Here is a 12627-nt window from a genome sequence, read left to right as displayed (position 1 = left end):
GGGCGCCTTCAGTTGTTCACCCAACAGACTTGACCCAGAGCGTGGTCCCAGGCGCTGCACTGGGGGCTTCACTCACGTCACAGGAGCCCGGCCTCTGACGCCCAGGTCTAGGTTTGGGATGGACCGTTGATTAAAACTATGCCCTTTTCTCAGAAATGTAGTGAAACTGGAAGGAGAAATGGTGCGGGGAGCAGCTGGCCTGGGGCGGCGGCTCAGCATGGGGCGGGCAGCATGTTCACCTTGGGGGCAGCTCAGCCCTGCGGGTCACACTGGAGCAGAAAGTCTGGGGCGGGAGCTGGAGCCCGTCTCATTGTCCCAGGAAGCTGAGCAGAGTTCAGCACTTGCCTCGAGCGGGGCTGCACCGGCCCCTGAGCCCTCAGATGTTTTCGATTTTGCGCAAATTAAGTGAACTCCACGTGGTAATTAGCATGGCTTCTACCAGCAGTTGCAAAGCCCTATGGTGAATAATAAGTGATACAGTAAGATAAACATAAATAGTAGTATAATAAATGTAATGAAAATATCACTTTGGTAGTCAAAATCTTTCGGAATCTGATGTCCATGGGGCAAAAACTTACAGGGTTTTTTTTTGTGGTGGTTTTTGTTTTTGTTTTTTTGGTGGTTTCATGGAGGCTCATGCAGGACTGACCTGAATTGGGACGTTTTACCTCTGGGCAAAGACAATTCAAGGTCACTCCCAAATATGAAGATGAGCAGAATAAATGAGCCTTCTCCTGCCCTACTCCAGGTGGCTTCCCAGTTTGTCATCCCAGGAATCTGGAGTAAAGTTTGGGGTGTTGTGTCCCCTCCAATCCCAGGGACATGCCTCAGCAACCCCCGAGTCACGTTAATAAATCCTCCCTGTAACAGTGGCCTCTCTGAGGCTTGGTGACGCCTGGTCCACTGCAGGGGCCCCGCTGAGCTCTTGAAAACTGATGAGTCCTGGTGAAACTGTGAGAGCCTCTATTCTGGCTTCATTGTCCGGGATTCTGGGACACTCAGGCTGAGGGCTCCTCTCCACGGAAAGGCCTGCAGTTTAAAACCATGTCCACCAGGTGGTGCAAAAGCCCCTTTGTAGTGGTATTAGGGACCACTGTCTGGGGACAGTGCCTGTTCTGTGACGCAGCAAGCCTGCCTTCTCCCACTAGGATGTGAGTACAGCTCTCCAACTCAGGCACACTCTGTAAGGACACATCCAGACCCTGCTTGAACACCTCCAGGAACGAGGAGTAGCAGGAGTGGGGATGCAGCTGATGGCACCAAGAAGCCACCTGTTCAGTGATAATGTCACCCTTCCTCTCCCAACCCACAGGCCACTGGTTTCTGAAATTCCTATCTTCCCAGTCTCTTTGTTGGGAGGAACTTATTATCTCATTTTCTTATCATTGTATCCCTGAGTAGTTTATCAAATTTCTGAGCTGAGGCCACGAGGAGACCTTTCACAGGTCTGGGACACAGGCCAGGGTGTATCAAAAGCCTCTCTACCCTCACCCCTCTTCCCCACGCAGCCCCTGATTAGGAAAGAAAAGGACTGAGTCTCCCCTAGTTCCTGGTGGCTTTAGTGAAGTCCACCTTTTGAGCCTAAGTTTCCACATCTGTAAAATGGGTAACAGTATCCTTTGCCCTGCTTGCCACATTAAGTTGTTGAGAAACCTCAAGTGAAATAATGTATTCATTTATTTAACAAATATTTATTGAGCACCTACTGTATGCTAGGGACTGTTCTAGAAACTGGGGATACAGTGGTAACCGAGACAGATAGGTAAGCAGTAAACACAGCATACGATGTCAGGCAGTGATAGGCACTATGAAGGAGAGTGAAATAGAGTCAAGGCAAGGGGCCAATTTTAAATTGAGCTGCAGAGATGTGAAAAGCATGTGAAAAGAGGAGTAGGTCATCTTCATCTACATCGATTTTCCCCCTGTTGTCTGTCTGTCCTCCTTCTATTTGGCCTGTGGGTCCCACCATGAAAGTCACACCTGAGATAGACACTGTCGTTATGTCTGTCATGTGCAGTCAGAGGCAGTCTTAATGGGTGTGAATAATGTAGACAGGAGGGCTGGGAGGGGAATACCAACTTGGCCCAGAGCTATCCCTCTCTGTCTCCCACCCTTGCCCGTGGGGGAGCCACAAGCTAAGACGAGTGAGATCCTAAAGTCTCCCGAACAGACCTCAGTGCTCCAGGTCACGTCCATCTAAACACCCTAGCTCAAGGAAGCACTGTGTATTGTCGAAAGTGCTCTGGCTGGAAAGCCCCAGAGTTCTAAACGTGGCTCTTGAAATCCCAGCAATTGATCAGGAAGGGATTTCCCCTTGGTCATATGATCACACACTGCAGCCAGTGACATGCTCAGGCTCTCAGGCTGTGGCGTGGAATAGGGGGTGCGTATCAGATTCTCAGGGAGCAGATGACCTGGGGCGGGGGGGTGCTGGACATGGTGTGCGAATCTCCAGAGAATCTGAGGCTCCTGACAAAGGCACTTCTTCCCCCACCAGCCCACATGAGCATCATGATCTGACCCAGTTTTAAGGACGGGAAACTGAAGATCCGAGATGTCAAAGGCAACCCCAAGGGTCTGGGATGCTGGCTTTCATCTAGAGCCCCTCCCAAGCTTTGGAACAGACCATGCCAACTCTAGCCCTCCACAAACTTTGCAATAAAGAACATTATGTTCTCCTGGCTGAACAGTGAATAATTCACCAGCTCGGGTCTTGATGAGTCACAAAAAGAGAAAAGGGCCTTTGACAGAGCAGGAGGTCTGAACTAGGCTAACAGCAGAAGGTCCCAAAGACATGACAGAAACAAAACCTTGGTGGCTCAACCACATCTTTATTTTGAGCAAGATGAAGTGCCTTTCTGATAATACAAATTCACTCACCCCACTTTATAGTGAGGTAGACGTGCCCAGATCAAAATCCAGCTCCTCTTCTAAGGAAGCCACTCCTGATGATTCTGTTTCCACTGTATTAGTTAAGGTAACCATGGTATTAGTCGTAGCTGTGGCATATAAACTGAACTCTCAGTGGCTTCCAATGATAGACATTTGTTTCTCTGTCATGCAAAGTTTGGTTGGTGGGACCGGGAGGGGATCCTCTCCATGAAGACATTTGGGGACCCAGACTGATGGAGGCGCTACTATCTCTTCATGTAATTTCCATGTGGGAAGTTCGGGGCCTCCAGCCAGCAGGTGGGGTGAGAGAGATCATAGAGGATTGGGAGGGCATTTTATGGGCTAGACCAAGGGGAGAGGCATCCATCATTTCTGCCCAGATTCCATTGCCAGACTCAGACATGTGACATATCAAATATGTCCCTTACTCCTTCTGAGCGACTTTTCACCCTTATTCACACTGCTTTCCACCCTTCTTCATCCTGCTCTGCGGCCAGGAGGCTGACCTGTACGGATTGCACCAATGGGCTCCCTTGTCCTCTGCTTCTAGTTGGGTTTGTCAAGGAAGCCACTGACAGGAGATTGGAGGAGAGCGTGGCTAAGATGTGTGTTTCCCCCAGCCCCTCCTTGCCGGGTCCCAGAGGTTGGCTATCTTCCTCTACTAAGGGCCATGGTTTCTGTCACTGCCCTCTCCACACAGTCACTCCCTCCAAGCTGTGGCGCCCCTTCCTCCACTCACCCTTTTAGGCTTGAGGTGGTGATAACTTCTCCTGTCGCCAGCCGCAGGGGACCGCACCACCATTTGTGCTTTCCATACATCCTTCACCCACCCCTGTACACGGTCTCATTATTAAACCCTCCACAACTGCCCAGCATGAGTGTGCCCCCTGTTTCCTGTTGTGACCCTGACTGCTACACACGGGCACACAGGTGCAGAGGGGCTGAGGAATGGAGTCCCAGCCTGGGCAGCCACTCCCCACAGGATGGAAGGGACCCTTTAGTGGACAGCTAGCTGTCTCTGCCCCATCCACGCTGCCCTGTGTTATTTTTGGCCTTTCTGCACAGGCTGTTGGTTTGTGTGACCTTGGGCAACACCTCTTCTCTGGACTCCAGTTTCCTCTTCTGCAAAATGAGTGGCTGGGCCAGGAATTCTATTCAATTGACATTAAGCAGTGCTTCCAGCAGCAAATTGTATCTTGGTTGCCCTGAGGTACCTGGTTCCTTACTTGTGAACTCAAATGCCGGTTTCTCTTTCTGGCTCCAAATAGGAGGTAATCCCATAATCCACCACCTGCCATATATCTTCTCCTAACTTCCTCTTATGGATTAAATTGTGTCCCTCCCAAATTCATATGTCGAAGCCCTAACCCCCAGTACCTCAGAATGTGACTGTATTTGGACACAGGGGCCTTTAAAGAGGTAATTAAGTTAAAACAAGGCCATCAAGGTGGGTATTTTATCAAAGGAGATTAGGACACACAGAGAGACACCAGGGATACATATGCACACAGAGGAAAGACCTATGTGAGGACACAGCGAGAAGGCAGCTGTCTGCAAGCCAAGGAGAGAGGCCTCAGAAGAAACAAAACCCTGCTGGCACCTTGATCATGATCTTCCAACTTCTAGAATTGTGAGAAAGTAAATTTCTGTTGTTTAAGCCACCCAGTCTGTGGTACTTTGTTATGGCAGCCCTAGAAAACTAATACATGTCTCATCCTGGGTTCCAGGCCTTTAAGGCTTCTCTGTGTTATGGCTCAGTACTTTGATAAATTAACCTGTGATGATGTTTTAATGGAGGTAACAGAGTCCCTCAAATTCCCCTCAATAACACATCTATACTTAAAACATGAATCTTCACAGGACAATGCCTAACCCCCAAAGAGACTGGCAATGAGATAATGCAGATATCAGCCCAGCACCCCTGTTGCCGTCCTCCTGGTAATAATTGATTTTGCCTCTGGGAGCAGCCCCTCTCCTACTCCATCACAGTCTCCTGTTCCTGGCAGTGGGGGAGGGCCCTGTAACCCAGGCGGGGCCATTGAGAGAAGCTCATTCCCCTGAGCACAATGATTGGTCCAGAGATGTCACATGACCCAAGACAGGCCACTCGGAGTCTTTCCCTGGGATTTTTCTAACTGGAGCTAGCAGGGAAGTTACTCCCAAGTTGATGGTGGCCATGACCTCTGCCACAAGGGAAGACTAGAGAAGCAGGAAGGTAAGGCAGGATCCCAGCAGGGTCTGGTCTCCACTTCTAATCCTCAGGATCCCTGAGCTGTCCCGATCCTGGTGGATCTTCTTTCAATTCTTTGTCAACCCCAATAGCTTTCTATTGGGGAGTAAAGGAGTAAATCTCCTTTTACTTAAGTTGGTATGAATTGGGGTTTCTGTCTTATGCAATTAAGAAAGTTCTGACTATATTTTGAGGAGGAAGTACAATTTTTAGTCAAAAGATTGTTTGGCACTCTTCAAGTTAGCTCCCAGGCCTTCCATTTCTCTCTATCCTAGTTGGTGAGGTCCCCATCCCTAGAGCTTTTCAAGCAGAGAGGGATGTCCTTTGTCTGTGATGATTCAGAGGGAATCATTGCATTGGAACTCAGGAGATTTAATGGGGTGGATCAAATATTCTCACTAATAATCATGATCCCATTGTGTACAGTCTCCTCCTGCCAGGGATTAGAGACCTAGTATGTGAATATGATTCTAGTTTTCTCTTAGACCCACAGATCAAGAGTTTATGAGCATCAATGTAATATACTCTATTAATGAAATGAAAGACAAAATCCACATGATCATCTCAATAGATACAGAAAAAGCATTTGACAAAATCCAAATGCTTTTATGATAAAAATACTCAAGAAACTAAAAGTGGAAGAGAACTTCCTCAACCTGATAAAGGCCATCTATGAAAACCCACTGCTACCATCATACTTACTGGTGAAAGACTAGATGCTTCCCCTCTAACATCAGGAGGTTCTAGCCAGGGAAATTGGGGAAGAAAAAAAATAAAAGGCATCCATATTGGAAAGGAAGAAGTAAAACTATCTCTGTTCATAGATGATATGATCATGTATATAAATAAATCCTAAGGAATCCAAAAAAAAAATCTATTAGAACTAATAAATGAGTTCAGCAAGGTTGAAGGATATAAGATCAATCTACAAAAGTCAATTGTATTTCTATACAAAAAAATGAACAATCTGAAAATGAAATTAAAATACAAGTCTATTTACAACAGCATAAAAAATACTTAATAAAATTAAAGTGCAAGACATATACTCTGAAAACTAAAAAGCATTGATTAAAGAATAAAAGAAGACCTAAATAGATGGGCAGACATCCCATGTTAATGGATCAGAAGACTTAACTATCCAAATTGATCTACAGAATCAGTGCAATCCCTATAAAAATTCCAACCACTTTTTTTTTTTTTTACAGAAATGGACAAACAGATCCTAAAACTCATATGGAATTGCAAGCATTCTTGAATAGCCAAAATAATATGGAAAAGAAAAATAAAGTTGGGGAACCCACAATTTCCAGTTTCAAAACTTACTACAAAGCTATAGTAATCAAAACAGTGTGGTACTGGCATAAGGATAGACATATAGATCAGTGGAGTAGAATTTAGAGTCCTGATAAAAGCCCTTACATTTATGGCAATTGATTTTCAACAAGGTGTCAAGACCATTCAATGGGGAAAGAATAGTCTCTTTGACAAACAGTGTTGGCAACTGGGTATCCACATGCAAAAGAATGAAGAATTCTTACCTCACGCCACATACAAAATTAACTCAAAATGTATCAAAGATATAAATGTAATGGCTAAATATATAAAACTCTTGGAAGAAAACATAGGAGAAAATCTTCATGTCCTTGGATTAGGTAATAGTTGCTTAAACTTGAGCACCCAAAGCACAAGCAATAAAAGCAAAAATAGAGAAATTGGACTTCATCAAAATTAAAAACTTTTGTGCTTCAAAGGACGCCATCAAGAAACTGAAAACATAACCTATAGAATGGAGAAAATATCTCCAAACCGTATATGTGACAAGGGATTTGAATCCAGCATATATAAAGAACTCTTAAAACCCAACAATAAAAAGACAAATAACTTCATTAAAAATGGGCAAAGGACTTGAATAGATGTTTTCCCAAAAAAGATATACAAATGGCCAATGAGCACGTGAAAAGATGTTCAACATCATTAATCATTAGGGAAATGCAGATCGAACCACAATGTGATACTACTTCACACCTACTAGGATGGCTGTAATAAAAAAGATGGGTAATAACAAGTGTTGGAGAGGATGTGGAGAAGTTGGAACCCTCATACGTTGCTGATGTGAATGTAAAATGGTGCAGCTGCTATGAAAAACAGTTTAGCAGTTACTCAAAAAGCTAAAATAGATTTATCATATGACCCAGCAATCCCATCCCTAAGTATATACCCAAGAGAATTGAAAATATATTTCCAGACAAAAATTCGTACACAAATGTTCATAGCAGCATTATTCATAATAGCCCAAAGTAAAACCAACCCAAATGTCCATCAACTGATGAATAGATAAACAAAATGTTGTATATCCATACAATGGAATATTGTATGGCCATAAAAAGGAATAAAGTTCTCATACATGCTGTAACATGGATGAACCTTGAAAACATTATGCTGAGTGAAAGAAGCCAGACACAAAAGGCCACGTATTTATCATTCCATTTATATGAAATATCCAGAATAAGAAAATTTATAGAAACAGACAGTAGATTAGTGGTTGCTGGGGCCTGGAGGGAGGAGGGAATGGGAAGTGACTGCTAACGGGTATGGGATTTCTTTTCAGAGTGATGAAAACATTCTGGAATTAGACAGTGGTGATGCACAACTCTGTGAATATACTAAAAACCACTGAATTGTACACTTTAAAAGAGTGAACTTTATGGCATGTGAATTAGATCTCAATAAAGGTGTTATTAAAGAAAAAAGTTTATGAGCAAACAGAGCCTCTGTGTGGAGTGGCAGTGTCCCCAAAGAGGGCAGCAGGGCAGAGGCTCTTTCCTAGGCCTGAAAGAGTGGGACGCAGTACAAGGGTTAAAATCCAGGCTTTGATCCTGATGGTTGTGGGATGGAATCCTGCTTCCACCTCTTCAGAGCTGCGGATTGCTGGGAAATTGACTCTGAGCCTCTCATTTATAAAATAGGAAAATAATTCCTGCTTTATAGGGTTCTTATGAGAATTAACTGCTTAGTAGCTTAGCGCATTCAATAAATGATAGCTATTTTTATTATTGTTTTCTCTTGGATGCAGAGGAAAGAGGTCTCTGGGAGGAAATGTTGGCCTTGGATGAAAGGTGGGAAGAAGAGGCCCAGCTTAATAAGCAGTCAAGTAGATTTTAGGTTCTAGCTTGGGCTAGAGGGATACGGAGGACCCTCTCCAGGTATGGAGGGTGGTCAGCGTGGGTGCCAGGAGGGTGATTGGAGAAAGAATACAGATATTCAACCTCCCACTAGTTTTGCCAGGTCTGTGGGTTAGAACTAGGAGACAAATTGGGTAAATTATTATTATCACATTCTGTTGCCACAACTTTTCTCCCTTACTCTTGGGAGGGGGCTGGGAGCTGCTCTGCAGTCTCACAGTGGATATTAATGTGAGCACAAAATCAGTCCTGTCCCTGTGGCTGAGCCAGTAATTCTGCATTCAAATGAACAGCAGCAGCTGGCCGATTAGGACCAACATCTCATTGGGGCTGAATGTTTTCTTCTCATCAATATTTGATTCTTGTGGAGTAACAGATGATTTTTATTTCATTCTTTGTGCCCTTTTTGTATGTTTCAAATTTTCTGCAGGGACGAGGTATCTGACTAATGGGCTAGTAGGAAAATCATAATAAGCATGATTCATTGCTTACATGCTTAATAAGCATTACCCTTTGTCTAGGCTTTTCTTTCTCGTATCTCAAATGGCTCAGCCAAGATAAGTATTTGTGAGTTGTATCAGGCTGGGTCGAGTGGGAAAAAACAGAAACTTTTAGCCAGCTAATTTTAGTGGAAAAGGTAGCAGGGCTGACAAAGTCGTTGGAAGGGTTGGAGGAGTGGGTTCCAGGTGGGGCCTCCAGAAATGTTTTGGAACACCCCCACCATAGCTGTAATCCAGACAGCAAGGGGCCACCCTTGCTGCATGAAGGGGTGCCCGCATGCTCAAACGCTGCTGAAAAATACGCAGCTTCTCTTGACCTTGCTGGTCCCTGCAGAAACTGGATCCACACGAACGAAGATACCCCCATCTCACTTGCTCCTCCCAAATCTCGGGCCAGGGCGTCTATTCTCAGATCCAGATTCACATCTGAAACTCTAGCTGCAAAGGAGTCTGGGAAGTGTACTTCTCAGTTTTTCTGTGGAAACTGTGAGGTGTAAGAAGCGACCCTTGGAGTAGGTTGGGATGGAGTTTGTCAATGGGGTCAATCCATCAGGCCCCGCCTCCTTATATTTAATATTTAATTTGGCTCAATACTTACTTGAGCTAAACAACTGATGACCCTTTTTTTGAGTCTGTATAAAATTTATACCCTTGTACTGCGTCCCACTCTTTCAGGCCTAGGAAAGAGCCTCTGCCCTGCTGCCCTCTTTGGGGGGTGAAATATAAATTTTATACAGACTCAAAAAAAGGGTCATCAGTTGTTTAGCTCAAGTAAGTATTGAGCCAAATTAAATATTAAATATAAGGAGTGAAATAACTTTTTTCCCATCTATGAAGTCCATAAATTTTCCTCCGAAGCCCCGTGTGTGAACACACGCCCCGGAAACCTGGAGAAGTGATTTTCTTTGAGGAGTCCTTACATCTGACTCCAAGGGCTTTGCATCTGGCTGATGCTGAAATGAATAAGTGCTTTCTCTACAGGATGTGAGAAACTCCTGTGCGTTATAGGAAGCTGGAGATTCCACGTATTCTCTTGAGCGTAATGAGCACTTCCTGGAGGAAACAATATAACTTGATAAGTTGAGTATTTTTTTCAATAAAGCAGCAGCTGTTCAAGAACAAACTCAGAGGCCAAGAGGCGTTTGAGAAGATGCTTCACTGCACTAGCAATTAAATAAAGGCAAATTCAAACAAGAGTGGCTCATCCGATCAAACAATGAACAGGCTCAGCAGTGTCCACTGTGGTGTGAGTGGGAAGAAGCAGTCACACTCAGAGACCACAACTGGAGGTGTAAGGAGGAGCAAAGTTTCAGGAGGGAATTCAGCAGGGCCTACCAAAAATGTAAATGTGTCTCCCTTGTGACCCAGCCATTCTATGGCTGAGCATGCACCTTTCAGGAATGTTCTCATGTACACAGAAAAATGTATTTAGAGAGGTATTTGAAGCATCGAGTTATGATAATAAAAACTTGGGAAAAATCCAAATGACTAGAATGGTGTTTGGATAAATAAATACAATGGCGTACTATGCAGCTAATATCAGTACAAAAAAGATCTGTGAGTACTGAGGTGGAGGGGGCACGTCAATTCTCCTGCAGGTGCAGGGCTGGGGTCTCTTGGCCGTTTGCCAGATGGCAATGCTACCCTCCGTCTGTGAACACTTGGAGTTGGTAAAACCGTTGATTCAGAGAACGTGGCACAGCAAGGTGGATTGTGTTCTGTAATTTATATAAATTATATCAAGGAATTAGACTGAAAGCATGGGGTATTTTCTAGTCTCCATGTCTTCCATTAAGTCATGAGACTTTCCCTTACCTCTCAGTGCCCCAAGTGAGAAAGGAAAAGCTGAACTTGGATGTCCTAACTGTCAACCACCTTGGGTTTAAGAGGGAGGGGTGTTACCTTGGGGAGTAAGGCAGTGACCCAGCTGTGGACAAGCTGGATTTGGTCCACCTCCTCGCCCCCTCCCCTCATCCCGGCCTGCCTAAGTTGAGGTGGGAGTGGGGACTGCAAGTTCCACTCAAGCTTTTGAAAGTTCCAAGGAGAAAGGTCATCAGCAGAAGGCTGCAAAGCCAGTAAAATGCAATTTTCCTTCTTTTTTTTTTTTTTTGTGAGGCAGATTGACCCTGAGCTGACATCTGTTACCAATCCTCTTCTTTTTGCTTGAGGAAGATTGTCACTGAGCTAACATCTATGCCAATCTTCCTTGTTTTTTTTTGTATGTGGGACGTTGCCACAGTATGGCTTAACGAGCTGTGTGTAGGTCCGTGCCTGGGATCCGAACCCATGAACCCTGGGCCACTGAAGTGGAGCATGTGAACTTAACCACTATGCCACTGGGCCGGCCCCTAAAATGCAATTTTCTTAATGTCACTTTGCATGGGAAATATAGGGACATTACTGAGCACCTCTCTTGAGTACTGACTATCTCTTGGAGTTCTAAACTCGTTCACTCACAAAGTTAAAATAAGAAACTATTTGGAGCTTGGAAGGGAGAAGGGAGTCTTCGCCTGCTCTTTGGCCAAAAACTCTCTTAAGACCATACTTATTGTGGAACCACCCCCAGAGGAACATAAACCAAAAAGAAAGAACAAGAGCGAGTTGTGAAACAGTATATATTGAATACTCCCATCTGTGGGGGAAAAAAAAAAAAAATATATATATATATATATGATGCTATGCTGTTTTCTATGACAAGGATCCCAGAAGAGCTTATTCAAACCAATGGCTATCTCCATGGTGTGGGTGTTGTGGGGTCTCTGGTGTCCTAAGTTATACACAGACATCATTATTGCAGTGTAGCAGCTCAGCTACCAGCAAAGTTGGCCCCACCAGCTTGCCTGCCTGTCAATAGGCTCTTGTTTTGATAAGATAAGACCTTCAGAGTCTGCCTGGACAGCTCCTTTGGAGCAATCTTACTTACAACTCAGAGGACAGTCACCCGCTAATGCCTGCCTTTTCCCTGAAACACAGCTCCTTCCAGCCTGGGCCTAGTGCCAAAGCTCCTGCCATCTGATCACGTTCCCTGGGGAATTTCTGGCCGGTCAGAAGAGCCTGGCCCTCAACTTTCACCTTGTGGGCAACGTCTGCAGGGGGAAACCTGGTCCTTCCCGGACTTAAAGAGCAGGTCAGAGCTGACTAGGCACGAAAGGGACTAAGGGCTGAAAAAGCTGTGAGTCAGGCTCTGGGGATCAATCTTGGCATCAGTTTCCTCGACACAGGTTTTAAATTTTTTATTTCAAGGTTAATTATTTTCTCTTTTATTCATTTTATTTGCTTGTTTTTTAGGGCCATGAAGGGAACACTTTGAAAGTGACAGGACAGCACTGTCATCTGCCTGGCTTGTGCCCTTCTGCTGGACAATCAGATGGATCAGAGAACAGTGCTCCTGAGTGCTTCCTCCACGGGAAGGGGAATATTCCGGGGGGCTCCTGACTCAGAGGAAATGGGCAGCTGAGCCGTGAGCCTTGATTCGAGCCAGCTGGGAGGGGGCACCAGGACCTGGAGAATGACTGGGTGTGAAAGATAGTGTATTGGTTTCCTGTACCTCCTGTAACACATTGCCACAAACCTGGGGGCTTAAAACAAGAGAAATTTATTCTTCCACAGGAGACCAGAGGTCTCAAGTCCAGGTTTCAGCAGGGTTGGCTTTCTCTGGAGGCTCTGAGGGAGAACCCAGTCTGTGCCTTTCTCCTAGATTCTGGTGGTTGCTGGCCATCCTTGGCCTTCCCTGGTCTGTAGATGCATTGCTCCAATCTCTGCCTCCATCTTTATGTGGCCGTCTTCCCTCTCTGTGCCTCTGTGAGTCTCACATCCCCCACCG

Source organism: Ceratotherium simum, chromosome 13 (genome assembly GCF_057802395.1).
Source record: "Ceratotherium simum simum isolate JZ-2026a chromosome 13, ASM5780239v1, whole genome shotgun sequence".
NCBI classification, from domain to species: Eukaryota; Metazoa; Chordata; class Mammalia; order Perissodactyla; family Rhinocerotidae; genus Ceratotherium; species Ceratotherium simum.
Note: the sequence above shows the minus strand (reverse complement) of the source record.